The 17,073-nt window shown below is 43.7% G+C and overlaps 1 pseudogene; it reads left to right on the top strand.

The window, feature by feature from the left end:
- The window catches only part of LOC136518236 (uncharacterized), a 28,396-nt pseudogene extending 25,559 nt beyond the window's left edge, over positions 1–2,837 (top strand).
- Positions 2,838–17,073: the final 14,236 nt, after the last annotated feature.

Here is a 17,073-nt window from a genome sequence, read left to right as displayed (position 1 = left end):
TGCCCACGCCATCGCGCCGGTGCACGCCTTGGGGGCCAGGGACTTAGCCATGGTGAAGAAGTAGAAAAGGGAGGGTGCAGCTGTAAAATGGTAGACTGAGGAAATAGTGCTCTGGTGCTCGCGGAGATTATCTAGGACTTCGGGGGTGCCCGTGCATATTTGCCGACGCACGTAGGCCTTCCCCATCGCGGGCCGTTGGCCGTCTGGGCCGCGCCTCCGCGTGGGCCACATGGTGGCCTGCTGTCGCGCACGGGCGGGATGGCGCACTGGGCCGAGCCACGCGGTGTGGGCCGACGTAAGAGAATTCAGTTTTCTTATTTTTCCAGAGGATAGAAATGCTTATTCATTTTGGTTAGTGTAGTTAGTTCACAGCTAGCTGTTATGATTATAGGATCATAAATTCTAATTAGAAGACTTAGCATTATGTAGATTAATGTTTGTATGAATTCTTGTGGCAAATCGGTGATAGTTTTAGCGTTAGAAATTTTATAGTATGTTCACTAGGATATTATGTGCTTGCTATAAATTTTGTAGCCTTATAACGAGTTGTTAGATAGAGTGACTATTACCTTTGCTTTATCGCATATAGGGTAAATTAGCGTTCGGAGTAGGAACATTGGTAATTGCTATAAGAATAGATGCCATGTTTAATACTTGTTGGTGGTGACGGTACGTAGCTTAGACTTTAGTGGGTAGATCTCACTTAGTAGTTTAATAGATGTACTTTTGCATTTAGAGAGGCTGTTGCCGTAGTGTTAATCATTGCATCATCATTTCATGTAGATCACGAACAGGTAGACTTCGTACCCGTCTGCGAGCCGGAGTATGACGAGGTGATCGAGGAGTATGAGGAGGAGCTCTTCGCACAGGAGGGAGCCCAGGAGCCTGTTGGTACTGACCTTGTTGACCCGGCACCTGCTCAAGGCAAGCCCCGGTGCATAACCCCTATTTTTAAATGATCACTGAATATATTTATATGATATGCATTTACGTTACAGGCATTTTATGGAAACTACATGCATAAATATATCCACCATGAGTCCTACTAGTATAGGTCGAGTAGCTGCTATGCTCAGGATGTCGGTAGCGTGAGTAACCTGCCGTTACTCGCAAATAGGTGATTAAACTATGATATCATGATGAAATAATGGAAACGAAAAATGGTGACCGGGCAGGGATGTGGATTTGGTACTGGTGGGTGTGAGGGGTTGTGTCCTGCGGCCAACAGGGCATAGCCCGGTTACACTTTTTCCCTGTCTGTGTCGATTAAGGATCGGTCGTTGCATATGACTCTAGGCAAGTCACAGACTATTGTCCCGAGCACATACTTGGGTATGGGCGCAGGAAAGACTCGCTGCTCTCTTGTCGTGGATCCGGCTCTTTCCGGACCGACTAATGGGAAGAGGAGGTGGTGGAGGTCCTTGCACCGCACTGAGTCCGGGACTCAGGGGCGGGGGCTTGGAGTCCAAGTTTGGACGGGGACCTAGACACCCGGGACAGGAGAGTGGTGGGTTAGTCCTACTTGTGCCTGGGGTACAAGCGGGGCGTGTGTCTTCGGGGCACCCAGCTAGACACATTGATTCGTGAATCGTCGGGTTATCCAGTACGGCTTGTCTGTGGTTTAGCACCGTAGTAAGAACTGGAAGTGGAAAAGGAGAAGGAACAGTATCGATTGCTCAACTCTTGCTTGAAAGTAGAATAGGTGCTTATATAGATTGACTAGATGAAAATTTAATACGACTGATAATAATAAAGCATCAATAAGGACTCACTATTAGTATTGCTTTCTGCTAAAGAAAACCAGCAACCATAAAGCCTAGCATATTCCTTGGAGTCGGAAAAGTATTCCCACTGGTCGGATAAGTCTTGCGAGTATATTGTGTACTCAGAGTTTATTTACCCCTGTTGCAGGTGATGCTTGAGGAGTACCTTGTGTGGAGGATCCTTCTGGTGGGCTCAGACGGAATCCTCGTTATCTTATCGCTAGATGTTATCTTTTAATATTCCGCTGTTTATCATTCCGCACTCTGTATTTGGTATTTTAATAATGTACTTTTTAAGAAACTCTAATGTATGAGATGGACTTGTGTTGTAACTCGTTCTCATTATTGGATCCTTGGAAAAAATGTGGATCTTTCGGGTTCTCCCTCGGGGTGTGCCCGACGGACACCGTTCGCTATAGTTGCTTTCGGGGTGCTTAGTGTCTGGTGGAAGACGAGCGCCTCCGTAAGTACGCTATTTCGGGCGGTTCTGCCACACCCCCCACAAGGATAAGGAGGTATCACAAATGAGGATGACTTGCTTCAAGAAGTTATTTCGCATACCGCAAGAGTTGGCTCAAGTAAAGGAAGAATACTCAAGGTTTTCTAGTTGTTCAGAAGAATTCAATGATCCTGATTCTATACATGATAGATGGGTTGTTTCTCCAATGACTTGGTGGACAAATCATGGACAATCTGTCCCTCTATTGATGAATTTAGCCATAAAATTGCTGAGCCAACCGGCCTCCTCTTCTTGCTGTGAAAGAAATTGGAGCACATATAGCTTCATCCATAGTATCAAGAGAAATGCCTTAACTCCTGAGCGGGCTGAAAGATTTGGTCTTTGTGCACTCAAATCTGAGGCATTTGTCAAGAAGAATTGATGCATACAAGACAGGAGAGACAAGGATGTGGGATGTTGGAGGAGATTCTTTTGATTCCCTTAGTGGTGTAGGTCTTCTAGAAGTTGCTGACCTCTCCATTGATGAGCCGGAGTTGCAGGCTGTTTCATTTGGATTGGGTGATCTTGAGGTTCAAAGTGTGGAGGAGAATGAGGAAACCGAGGAAGAAGCTTGATGTTGATGGCTTGATGCTATCCTATCCTACTATAGTACTGTATTGCTAGTTTGCTACGAGTGTAATAGACCTTTTATTAATTTTCTATATTAGAACCTGCTATCATGTTATTCTGAGTGTAATAGACCTTAAATGTCTCTATGTTGAACTTGAACATCTATTTTGTAATTTAATATGCATTGTTATCTATTTATTAATAAAATAGTTAAAACGTATCCGCGTATCGGGTTGTTTAAGAAATTGTCGTATCTGCGTATCCGTATCCTTCCAATACCGATACGCGTATCCGTATCCGTGCTATATAGTTGTTAAGATTAAGACGCACATTACATACAATAAATGACTAATACTAAGCAGTACAATGCAAAGTGGAGAATGGCATGCCCACCAATCTTGAATGTTAACTCACAGTACAACTAAGCATATGAACACACCCAAACCATATCATATTATCTTCTCTCAACATTAGGCAGAACAATGTAAACCATATTATTAATTTTGCTAGGACCATCTAGAGACTGACACAAAGTCAAACAAGGTGCATTTCTAAGGAAGCATTCTTTAACTCACCCCAGCCCATTCGCCAAGAGTTTTAGCGCTAGGCACAGTAACCAGGTGAACATTGTGCTCAGAGCAGAGAGCCTTCACCAGCTTGACATAATCAGGCTGGTCACAGTCCTCGGCGAGCACGCAAAGCTGAGCAGCATGCTTCTCAATGGCTTTGGCAGCCACACGAAGACCCTTAACAAGGCCATCATGAGCACCTGATTTCTTCATGACAAGCTGCAGAGCAGTCATCAAGTCCATCGGCTCCCCAAGGACTGGGGTAGGTGCCTCAACTGCAACTGGGGTCTCCTGATCCCTGCAAAGTCATGGTGAATTGATAAGCTTCAGGCAGTCACCAAACAATCCGAGTCACAATATAAACCCCCATAGTGAGTCACAAATTCAGTAACCAAACTAAGATCCAACAGGATTTACCATCAGTATGCTCTAATATAATATAGAGACCCATCTGGGTTTGCCTTCCTGTGTAGTAGCGGCAATCCACAGATCAAAATCATGGTAAATCCTGTTAGATCGCCTCACTTTGTTGTAGCAGCAATCCCAATCTATATGAATCTATAATTCTCTATACACAGAAAAAAAAGGTAAATGGCTGGTCCATCGCAACTCTCAGATCAGCCAACCTTGCAACTCTGTCAGTCCATCAGCTCACTGTCCACATGAAGCCCGAACAGCATGCTACCCATGCCCTAGCCTCCGGCAATAACCGCTCCACATAGCAGACCGGCGCTGCCACCGCGTATCCTCTCCTCTCTTTGGCCACCATCAGCCTGTTCGCTTGGTCGTAAACGATCGGAACAGTATTTTTTTCTTACATCAAACCAGCCAGTAGTAATAATCTACGATCGTATATAATCGTATCAGTATCAGCCGAACAGGTTGCATACCCCTGTACCTACTCAGCTTGACTAGGCCGCCTTCAACGGAAAACCTGGTCGAAGTGGAATCGATTCAGATGAAGTGGAATCCAGCGGAAAACGGCTACGCTGGCATCGACTTGACAATGTGGCGATCCAGCAAAAACGCTCAACGTAAACATGTCGCAACAAGAAAGACTACCACAGAGGGTTTCCGCGTGGGGAGGAGGAGACGGCCGGGACTTTTGGACTTTTGGTGGACGTATTTCAGTCGGGCCTTCTGGGCCTCAGTGGATATAATGTTTACTAGTCCGAGCCAGCCTTTGCTCCAAAAAAAATAAAAAGAGTAGGCCGAGCCAGCCATCAGCCGCTTATGCGGACCGCGCTGAGCAGCCACCGGCCTCATACGCGAAGGCATCGCACGGAAAACCACGGATGGGCTAAGCTTCCCCATTTTTTTCACGCGAGCACAACTGAGCAAGCGATCGGTCAATGCTGAAGCAAGCTGGCTTGTGGCCCTGGCCCCCTGTCCGGCGCAAGCCCCGGCGCAGGTCCGAAGCTGACCAAAACTCGTGTGATGTCCGATCAAACAAACGGCCGGTTCGCTGGTTGGTTTTGGGGCTGATTTGGACTGACTGGTGCTGATTTGTCGTGAGAGAAAAATACTATTGACTGACTGGTTTGAACTGGCTGAAACCAATAAACAAACAAGGTGAAAAACAAAAAACAAAAAAACTCGTGTGATGTGCATGTGAATTGTGACGAACCGAGGGTGAGCAGTGCGGTGAACTGTGCACATGGGCCAGCTCGCCCCGTCGCCCGTACTGGACCGCGCGCGCTCGTGCACATACTGGCACCAGCTCCACGTTGTTGGCCTGCGAAACACACGGGATCCGGCGCTGCCGGATCGGCGAGATTTGGCCCTCGCCTGCTCCAACGATCTGCACGGTGCGCTATCAACACAGTTCCGTGATGCGCTTGGATGCTGCTGCTGCGGCGCCACCGCCTGCTTGGATTGGGAGTCATTGAGCCGGTCAGACTCAGGCGGACGTGTGATCCGACAGAAGTTCTGTCGGGTGTACAGAGATCGCAATGCAGGCCTTTTGTTTGGTTGATTAGTTAAGGCCGCGTTTAGATCCAAAAATTTTTAAGGTTTTGGCTACTGTAGCACTTTTGTTTGTATTTAGCAATTAGTGTCTAATTATGGACTAATTAGGTTCAAAAGTTTCGTCTCGCGATTTCTCACCCAACTGTGTAATTAGTTTTTTTTTCGTCTACATTTAGTATTCCATGCATGTGCTGTAAGATTCGATGTGATGGATACCGTGAAAAAAAAAAATTAGGAACTAAACATGCCCTAACTTGCGAGAGCCCATATCTATCGGTGGTGTTGGCCGAGGCCCGAGGATGGGGCGGGGTTACAATTACAAGTACAACGAAGATTAATTGGCCAATCAAGTGGTCGTGCTGCATTTGCGTCTTCGGATACCACTGGTCTCTTTCCAGGCAGTAATGATCGGTGCGGCTCCAGCGAAACGAAAACGAAGTTTATCAGGGCTACGCGGTACGTGAGGTGTCGTGATGATGATTCCATTGCATTGGCCGCGCATGACCGAACGGCGCACAATCATTATTATTACGACCCGAAACATGCCTATTGCCCCACGCGAAATTAATAATATATCTGTCCAAATTAGAGAACCATGACATTTCACCAGATTAAATCAGCTGAAACAACAATGCAGTAGTGTGCATATACTACTCTGAACGACGAATCATCTATAAACTAATTAACCATTAATAATGTATTTGTCGTTAGCTAGAGACGGTGAGAGACGTACACCAAAGACCACCCCAACGACCCTGCCCAAGCAACCAACATGCATTGCCTCGTTTACGACTAATCAATTCAAACCTTCTCTCTGGGAGTTCATCAATTTGCCTAGTACAGTACTCCGTAGATGTTAGCAGCCGTTGATTCGGATGTCGTGTCGTGTCGTCCAGGCCATTTCTAATTAAAGGGCATGCATACGGATAAGAGATCAGGGTGTGTACGTGCGCGGTGCACCAAACAGCCTGAACCAATTACCCTGCTGTACTAGCTAGGTCGGCCGGACCCAGCTGATGGATCCGCTCAAAATTAAAAGAAGAACAGCCACTAGGCGATCTAGCTAGATCATCGATCTTATTATGTGCACGTGCGACACCGGCATATACAGTTCAGGCTGCTTTATTTTATTAATTAATTTGTCCCATGCACCAGCCGCTACGACGAGGTTACTCCGTAACAACAGTGATACGGAACGAGGCCACACATGACACGTTGGCACCGTTCGTGTGTCCTTAAACCCGGTTTGATCCATTTCTTTTTTCATCCGGAACAGTATTTTTCGTTCACAAATTCCTCCAGATTCATCTAAATTTCTTCAGATTCCTCCAAACGAACGGGACCGTTATTTGCACAAAAAGAAGAAGAAGAAGCAGCAGTAGAGTATGTATGTAGATGCTACAGCGGTGTGTGTGGGGGGACCGTTATTTGCACAAAAAGAAGAAGAAGCAGCAGTAGAGTATGTATGTAGATGCTACAGCGGTGTGTGTGGGATGCATGTAATAATGTGCTAGTAACTGCTAAGAATCGTAGCTTACGGGAACTGAGACTGCTGGACGATATACGTATATTTTTTTTTTCTCTCCCTCTGGTTGGGATCGTAAACAGTAATGAAAGCGGCTTTGCACAAGTCATGGCCTACGTATTATAGTTTTTTTTTCCGAACGTGTCATTGACATGGTATTCATTAAGCAGAAAATTTTTTTTACAAATTAAAACTAGGACGATAATTTATGATTACCGAGCCAAACATATACAGAGATCACACCGTTCCACAAGTCATGGCCTACGTATTATAGTAGCTACCATGAAGATTCTATATGTATGTGATCGATCTGGTGCTTACTTCTGAGCTAACAGAGTAGCTCGATCGATCATAATAATATACGTACACTGGTGCTAGTATATCGTCAGACGTGCAGAGAACGAAGACGCCGATCGAACTGGCTGCTGACAGAGCGGATATTGGCCCCGTTCGACTTGCTGAAACATAGCTGAATTTGCTAAAAAATACTATTCTGGTTGAATTATTGTGAGAGAAAAACGCGGTTCCGGTTGAAAAAACAAGCTGAATAGCGTGGATTATAAGGTAAGCCGAACGGAGCCAGTACTATATAGGGCTAAAGAAACCTGCAGGATGGATCGATCGGAGCGACTTGTTCCGTGCGCCGGACGAACATTTAAATGTAGCGTGCCCGTGCGTTACTACGGAACAACTAAACTTTTGTACTAAAAACGCATGGATCATACAATAAGATAATAATACTGAGGACATGCTGGTAAAGGCATATTCAGCAAGTAAACAACTGAGGAACTTATAACTGCAATTGTTAACTATGCACCTTCTGTAATGCGAAAACAGATAATATATGTACCTCCCATCAGTTGTTTGATGCACTAATGCTCCTTGATTATCATTTGCAATTCGCCAATCAATGTTGAAGATAGGCACTGCCAGGCAAGAGCATTACTGAACCACAAGGGTGTGATAGGAAGAAGACCGAAACAATCATTTTTTCCCTGAGATCAAACCCGGTGAACAGTTAGAAAGTGTCAGGTTGCATAAACCTCATAGCACATAGCAAGTGATATTATCATAAAAATTAGCCCATGTACTTCTGATAGTTTCTAGAATTTGCGGTGACTAATATATAATAATTTGCAGGTAGCATGTAAATTAAGCAACTGTGTGCAAGTAGGCAAGATCTTTTATGACTTGTTGAATATCGCTTCGCACCTATATTTTTCTAATCAAGTTGCAGATATAGAAACTCAGTGACTGTTTATAAGGTATCAACCTGCACAAACTTGTACTAACCACAATATCGTTAACTAATCTGAACGAAGGCTACAGCTAAATAAATTAATTTAAACTCTATGCAAGCTTGAACTGCACAAACAATAAAATAAGATAACTAAAGACAAGCAAGAAATGATTATCTAAAGAAAGTCACTGTAGCAGAAAGTGAAAGTTCAGAATCTAAAGTCTGAAACGTGGAACTTACCTACTTACTTGATAAAGATGCAGTGCAGACGGTAATGGCGAATCTGCGCCTCCACATATACGTGGAATATAGTAGTATCTATAGAGTGTGGGATTAAAAAATTATTGGTTTTGCTACATCGATAAGATCATCATAAATGCAAAATGTGCAACTAATAACTAAAAATTTATAAGATAGGCACCAGTAAAAGCACAAAATATCGAAAGAACACCAGTGCCGCAACCCACATCCAAAATTACCTGAAGTTATAATTTTCATAGACCACAAGAGTTAGCTAAGGAGAACAGAAAGCTATATCATATACAGAAAAACATCTACCCAAGACTTATACATTATTGGCTGGCCAGGGGTGTCGACCAGTGCCGGCTGTGACCAACAGGGTGCCGATTCCATACAGCAGTGGCTTCCTGGACCATTGCTTCCGCATGCTTAGCAGCCAGGACGGCTACCCCCCTCATCTGCAAATAAACAGAAGCATACCAAAATTTGTTACAATCCAGAATTCACAGAGAACTACTCACGCAACAGTGATTGACCACTGAACCCATCTCCATACCTCGGCTGATTCCCTCCAGCGCCGAAGTAGGTGCAGCTCGTCCACATCCATTTCCGGCACCACCAACGCCGTGATCCACAGCCGTCCTAGCAATATTACCTCTTCCATGAGTTGTACAATGTTCAAACCAGGCAATCTACATTGTCATGCACCAATTCAATATGAAATAGGAGACTGAAAAGTTCCACTAATTTTATTTCAACAGCAAATAAGACTATTTTCATTATTTAGAGATTTCACACAGATGTGATACAAATATGTATAGCCCACACACTAAACAACACCCTGTAGTAAGAAGACAAAATAAGGACATTCTATAACCATCTATGAACTAAATAACTAGAAAACTTAAAGTAACCGTGCCTTGACGATGAACCTGCACTTCTTTTAAAAACTAAATCATGAAACTAACAGTGACATATATGTGGTAAATTGTTGTTGCCCCCTCAGCCATTTATTTCATAAGAATTTCTGCTACTTACTGAATGTGCCCAAGTAGAGATAAAAAAGATGTTTATATAGGAAAAAAAGAAACAAACTAAATTAAATAGTTGGATCCAAATCAAGTGAAATTGCGTATCTAGACTGTAGATTCAAGAATTGATTTCAATCTAGCAAATCATCACAACAAATCCAAAAAATGATAAAAGCAAAGTAATGTCAGTAAATAGATAGCAACATTGTGGAAAGATTAAATTTATAAAAAATATACATATTTAAAATAACAACCTTGACAACCCTTGCAAGTTTGTTCTTCCCTTCTGCAACTGTTGTACCGATGCGCCTCATATCTCCCGGTGCATCTATGCCTAAAATAATTCTAAAGTGGTAGCTTTTTGTTAATTGTCTACTGCTATACCAGAATACCACAATAATGCCCAATACAATGGCGCTCCTAATAATCAGCGAGATCATCAAAGCCTTCGATGGGGTCGGCACAGGGGCAAGTATTTTGATAGGAAAAGAATCCTAATGCAACTAATACTTTTCCTGGACACCGTCGGCTAATAAAAATATAGATTTGTAGTTATTCAGGGACACCACGCGATACGAAAGAATTGGACAATTTATATAGTAGATATATAGCTGCATTATCAAATATTATATTCTTTGGTCAGGCAAGCCCATCTGACAGAATAAACAAGAATACAAGATAACTATATGCTGCAGGAACAAATATATTCTTTGTGCAGCTACACCAAATCGGTATCATAAAAACAAATGACTATCAAAGTATGAACTGCAGGAACAAATATCTTTTAGCAAGGCCAATAAAATATTCTAATGTATCTAGTAGCAAAAGGACTTAAGTTTAACGAACAGGCAGAATACAGAAGTAAAAATAACATATTAGTTACAGTAGAGTTTTTTAAAAAAAAATCGAGAGTTTTGTTTCAGTAAAAAGCATTGTACCTAGTAAAACAAGAATCTGTCAGGTCTAGCAAATAGTAAAAGACAAAATTTATCTTTACAGTTCTAAAATGAAGATACCAAAGAGCACCAGTAAAAAAGAACCAGGAACAATGATAGACAATAGACATTTAGATATAGTATACTACAAAATTTATTTAGCAGTTCAGATCTTTTGAAAAATTGGGAAGAAGTCATGCAGCCTGTTCGCTTGTTGGTTTCAGCCAGCCCAAACCAGCCAGCCAACAGTATTTTTCTCTCACAACAAACTAGCACCAGCCAGCCCAAACCAGCCCAGAAACCAACCAGCGAACGGGCCGATGGTGAAAAATCAATATGTTATTTCTGAAACTTTTTTTACTGAACTATTAATGATTAAATTGAAAGTAAGGCTATCTGAATATAAATGCCTCAAGATACTAAACATTAGACAACTTGGCTTGCCTTTTTAATTCATTTGACTCAAGATACTAATCATTAAACAACTTGGCTTGCCTTTTCTAAAATTAAATAGAGTCATGCAGCAAGGTCAGCAATACATGTTACTTATGGCTCTAGATTGTAAGACAAATACAGATGCATTTGCATCAGAACCAAGGAATTGAAATTAAACTTTTCTGGATTTGCTGATTTTTCATAAGTGCATTTTGAGATGAATAAGATAAGAAACAGTACAGGAAATCAATATATTGATGGAAACAATACATCTTCATGAGTGTTAGAACATATTCAATCTCTACAAAAGCAGCAACTAAGCCGAATGGAGATCATTTCATTCTAGAGTCACCTACAAGGAAGCGTTAGAATGTTACAACCATAAGTTGGTTTTAGAAGTACAAATAGATCATGTCAGGTAAATTGGCACAGGACATGTCAGGTAAATAATAAAATAATAATAACACAACATGTGTTTCGTGTTACAACCATTGGTTGGTTTTAAAAGTATAAGATGGTATTAGACCTAGGAATATATACTCACTCTTAACCAAGGGATTATTGGAGATTCATTGTGCATTCCACTGGTACGTCTGAAAAAACAGATATCTTTAGAAAAAAACGATAGGACAAAAAAAATCTTATCATGGTGACAACAAGAGGCCATCTGTCCATCTGTGTACATCTAATGGTCTGACGATGATGGAGGCCATCTGTGTACATCTAATGGACTGACGATGATGGATTTCTCAAACACTAACGCATTTACTATCCAGCAGTACCGTGTACATCTCTTCAATAAACATGAATATTACTGAAAAAGGGTTTGTCGAGGAGGGGGAAAGCAGGAGTTCCATGTATCGCCCATGTTTACCTCATGAAGAAGCCGTGCCCTGCACTCAAATCTGAATCAAAGCTCGACGGGATGCATCCTGCACTAGAACCATCAAATCGAATCAAGAAGGAGAAGGGAAAGTGAAGGGAAATGATAAGAAGATGTTATGGAGGAGATGGAGACGGGATCTGGAGGAGGAGCACCTGGATCTGCAACCGGCGTTCAAGGAGCACACACGGGAACGGCGGCAGTGGCGGCGGCAGTGCGCTAGCAGCTGCGGCGCCGTTTCTTTCTTCCGCACGACAGGAGACTCGCTCGGCATAGGCACGGAAAGCATGGGAGGCCGCTTGGGATCCATTGCTGCCGACTTGTTGGGGATCGGAGAAGCCTGCATGGGACCTCCCGTGCCCCCGTGTAGGTGCGGGCGTGCGCCCATGCCCTCGCGCGCGTGAGAGAGATGGAGAGCGAGGACATCGAGGAGCGACGCACGGAGCCATCGAGAAGGCTAGATGGGGGTCCCCCAGCTCTACGCGGTCGCCGGTGGCGCGCCCAGATGTGAGCAGGGTGGGCGTTTCTTTCCTTAGGGAGACGGGCGTAGGGTGCGCGGAGAAAGATCGCACGGGCGGCAGGCAGGATGATGGACGAATATCACACAAAAAAATATCCACACTTTATTCTTTTTAGTTGTATAAAGGAGATTAGAGCTGGCTAGCTGGTCGAGCTGATGATGACGTAGCATGCAGCAGCATATATATATGCCATGTTTACTTGGCTGATAAGCCATAACTGAAAGTATTGTTGACTGATTTATTATGAGAGAAAAAAAATTATTTGTTAGCTAAAAAAATACGACTTATAAGCCGAGCGAACAAGACGTATAGAACACGATAGTGCGTTAGGCACATGCGTGGATGATTGTTTAATGTCGTTCAATTCAGCCGCCGCTTACCTGATGTGAATTCCCCTCAGAAAAAAAAACTGATAGGAATACCTCATGATTATTTTTTCTTTTTTTTTTCTATCTGCTTGACGGCCCAACTTAATTTGGCGTTGGCATTAGTGGCATTTGAATTTTGCGTGCATGTTTTAGTTGGGTGGTAAACGTACGTACTAGACCATCCAACCGAAAGAGTGCGTACCGTACGTCGTTCCCGTGCGTTTACCGCGAGACTGGAACATTTTGAACGTTTTTTCGGAACCAAACAATTTGGCAGGGTGGCGCTGACTATATTTAGACGGGCGTACGGCGCATATCAAGTCGTAACCGTAACATGCATACGCTACACGGCTGTCATATCCATCGATCAAAATTGTAGCATTAGTATTTGGGTACGTTAATTAAATTAAATTAGCCTCCCGTAGTAAAAGCATGGTCTTGCTCTTTCTTCGAAAAAAAAAATGGTCTTACTCTTCGGTCTTATCTATGACGTGTACATGCGGCGGTTTTGCCGCGCGCAGAGTCAGCATTGCTTCCTGATCGAACACATCTGGCTAAGGGGTGGTGGGTTGCATGGACTAAATTTTAGAACATGTCACATTGGACGTTTGAATACTATTTAGGAGAACTAAATATAAGTTAATTATAAAACTAATTACATAAATAGAGACTAATTTATGAGACGAATTTATTAAGCCTAATTAATCCGCTATTAGCATATATTTACTGTAGCACCACATTGTCAAATCATGGACTAATTAGGCTTAAAAAATTCGTCTCGTAAATTAGCCACAATCTGTGTAATTAGTTAGTTTTTTCGTCTATATTTAATACTTCATGCTTATGTTCAAACATTCGATGAGACAGAGACTAAAATTTTTCAATAGGAACCAAACACCCCTAAGCGATCCAGGATTCCAGTACGTACCTGGGGTCTGGCAGCTGCTCTGTAGCACATCAGATTGTGACGTCAACCAGACAACTAACTACTATCCTGGGCGGACTATCGCTACATTGAAAAAGCGGCGACCTGGAACGTTCCAACACGTGCGACCATGGACGTCGACGGAACGCATACCGAGTTTCGCCGACGAGTCAGCGTGGGCTGGCCGCGGACGGAACGTACATACGAACACCGTACCCGGGCCGAACCAACTGACCGTCCTAGCTAGCCGTTTCACTTTCACCTCTCTGGTCGCGTGGCTTCAAGGCCCTGTTTAGTTGCACCTAAAATGCCAAATTTTTCAAGATTCTTCGTCACATCGAATCTTTGAACTATGTACGAAGCATTAAATATAAAAAAAATAAAACTAATTACACAGTTTAGACAAAATACATGAGACGAATCTTTTAAGCCTAATTAGACTATGATTGAACACTAATTGTCAAATAACAACGAAAACGCTACAGTAGTATTTTGCCAAAAAATTTGACATCCAAACTGGCCCTCATCAATTTGCCCCTCATCAATTTTCAAACTTGGTTACGATCCACTGAACTGCCCATTCTGACACGTTCTGACACGATGGCCCCTCGATAATAACGTGCCCTCACGAGCCGAGCCGAGCTGAACTGCCCTCCACGTTCTAAAGAAGAGTTTTGGAGAAGGGTCACACCCTAGAACGGGAGACATTGCAAGAGATGGTTCATCCATGCACATTGCACAAATGCACAAAAATGCATATGTGCGTATGGCCCATCATCTAGCTAGCTGGGGGTGCGTGGGGCTTCTCTTTATTATCCATTCATGTTTGGTGGCTGTTGGATTGTATAATGATACGGTCGCACACGTACTACGTCATGTATAGTGCAGTAGCAATATCGATCATCATGGGGGACAAAATCTCCACATGGATCGACTACCACCCTTTTCCCTTTTTTCTTTATTATATTTTCCCTGTGTTATCAATTACTTCGTTTGAGATACAACCGCATATCAAACTTTTTTTCATATGCAGGCGTTGTGTGGGTTGCTTCCTTCGGTTGGCGACGTAGGCGCGCGCATCCAAGCAGCGACACCGCCCGGCGGCTAGGGCATAGGCTTCTTTACCAGCGCCACAAATTTGGGTCGATCTCTGTCCAATGTAACAGCCCAGCTTACAGTACACCAGAGAGAATCTGAGCTTCCACGTAAATCTTTGCTGACCCCATAGGGCGCCCGAAGGCGTGTTGTATTGAATTTTTTCTCTACCTTAATACAAAGACGCGCAAACCTTTTGTGTGATTGTGAAAAAAAAAACAGCAACCTTTTTTCGCACGCTCTAATTAACAATACTCTTTTCATTTTAAACTATAAGACGTCTTGGTTTTCTATGTATATAGTTTTTTGCTATGCACATATGTACACACTATGTCTAAATATATAATAAAAGGAATATAATTAGAAAAATTAAATGATACTTATTATGATTCAGAATGGAGGTAGTCACCTAGATACGCCTTGGAATCAAACTGCGTACCATTTTAGGGCACCTCTAGAATTGGACTTTGTACCATCTTTGGACACATATTGTTATAACTCGTATGGGTAGGACTATAGGAGGTCATGAGTCCTAGTCATATAGGGATAAGGAGGGACGTGACAGCGTCGTGGGAAGTAAAAGAAAAACGGTTGAAAGGATCATGTTCCTCTTTAATATAACAGGCTATATATGCTTCTCTGGGGCCAAAAGCCATGCCGTGCTGGGCGGCTCACTTGGACACCTGTAACTATAACAATTACCACGACCCGTTTCCATATCGAATTACTCAAGCACTCAAAAGTCCACCAAAAAGAATCAAACATGCCGTACATGAATACACGGTAGAGTGTGCACATGGACAAAATAGCATCACTGACACTTAGCGTTCGATCGTTCCAAAAACATGATCATCGCCACGTACCCTAACTCGTTTGCGGAGTGTGGACAGTGACTCAGCTGGGCTGTGCTATTTGCCTATTTTGCACCAACCGCTAGCCAACCCTGCCTGTGAAGCGAGGCCACCGGGCACGGCTCGTCCTAGGCCAGGCCAGCCAGCCACATGCACACATCTGCACATGGACATGGCCCCTGTGCTGTTCCCACAACGCCCCGGTGCCTCCTCGCCCATCTGCATCCACCACCAAATGGAATCTGTTGCTGGTGTGTGAGTGAGGACATGGTCACGCACCACCGCCCGTCGATAGATCGTCAAGTTGCCATGCCAGTGATCGCGAAGCTGTTCTCTTTTGCTGTTGGACATGAACGGTCGCCCGTTCATGTTGGGGCGGACTATATATTTGCAATGGACTAACTGCCTCAGCTATATCTGGTAGTACGTGCTAGGGCTAGCTAAACCTAAAAAACCGCTCACGCACTACATTTATCTTGAGCACAACAGCCACGTTTTTCCAATATATATTCATGATCATCAAAAACCTTTTAACAAGAAAATCGACCTTGTAACGTTGCTGACTTGCTGTCATCGTCGACAGTGAACTGAGCTCGAGATTGTCGGATTGCTTCTGAAAGTTGCCAACGAGGACCAGTAGATCGGAAGGGTGGGTTAAAGTCTTGCATCAGAACCGAACCAGCCAGCCAGCCCAGCTGCGAGCTGCCCCCAGTATCAGCAGCATAAATGTGACTGTACTGAGGTCAAGGTCCCCTGCATCTCCTGCAAAGAACAACTGAGCCTATCGCATTGCGGAGAAACGCCAATCATAAAGATCCAAGGCATACGTTGCAAGCCTCTGGTTCGCGTGGGGTCGTCAGGCGGTGAATGGACTACTGGAGAAAGGACAAAACAAAGCACGAATTGGTAGTAACCACACTGCATGCAGTCGGGGTAGGGTTTGTGGGCACGGGCGGCAGGCACACACATATGTAGGAGTAAAATCTAGAAGAAAGAAATGGTCAGTGGCCAAGCAGCAGGTTGTGGCTGCTAAAGACGCCTGGCCTGCCATACCAAGATGAGAGCGCCACTACTGCCACCGTGGACGCATGCATGCATCCACATGACACAGCACAAGATGTATATGCTATGCCATTGCCATCACCAAACTGTAGATGGATCCGAGTTCGAACCTTTTGTTTATTCATCTATCGTGTTGAAATGAAATTTCGTTCATGTTCGTGTGATTGATTATTATGTTATCTTCAAGCTAGTCTGCAACTGCTGAGACTTTTGGGCCTGCTGGCTTTGGAGTTAGTAGCTTGACACGTAATCTTTCTATGATATCCTTGCGTTCTAGCTAGCTGTGCCGGCATGGTGCTGCTTTTTAAAAAATGGCGATCGAGATGCTAGCACGGCTTCTCATCATGCCTTCCATGGCTGCTTTTTCCGGCCTCTTTTCCTAGCTCATCCCCTCCAACCACCACCAATATATGCATGCAGTGTAGTGCATAATAATCGTAGGCAGGATGTTGATGTCTTTTGGCCAGTGATGGCGGAAGTAGTGCTGCTGAGATGGCCGCCCATTGGAATGGAAAAGAAAGAAAGAAAAGAAAAGAAAAGCACTGAATTCTTGCGTGCCGTGATGCATCCTGCTACTACTTGCTGATGTGCAA

Source organism: Miscanthus floridulus, chromosome 17 (genome assembly GCF_019320115.1).
Source record: "Miscanthus floridulus cultivar M001 chromosome 17, ASM1932011v1, whole genome shotgun sequence".
Lineage (NCBI taxonomy): Eukaryota > Viridiplantae > Streptophyta > Magnoliopsida > Poales > Poaceae > Miscanthus > Miscanthus floridulus.
The sequence above is the reverse complement of the archived record's forward strand: the minus strand, read 5'-3'. Positions and strand labels throughout refer to the sequence as shown.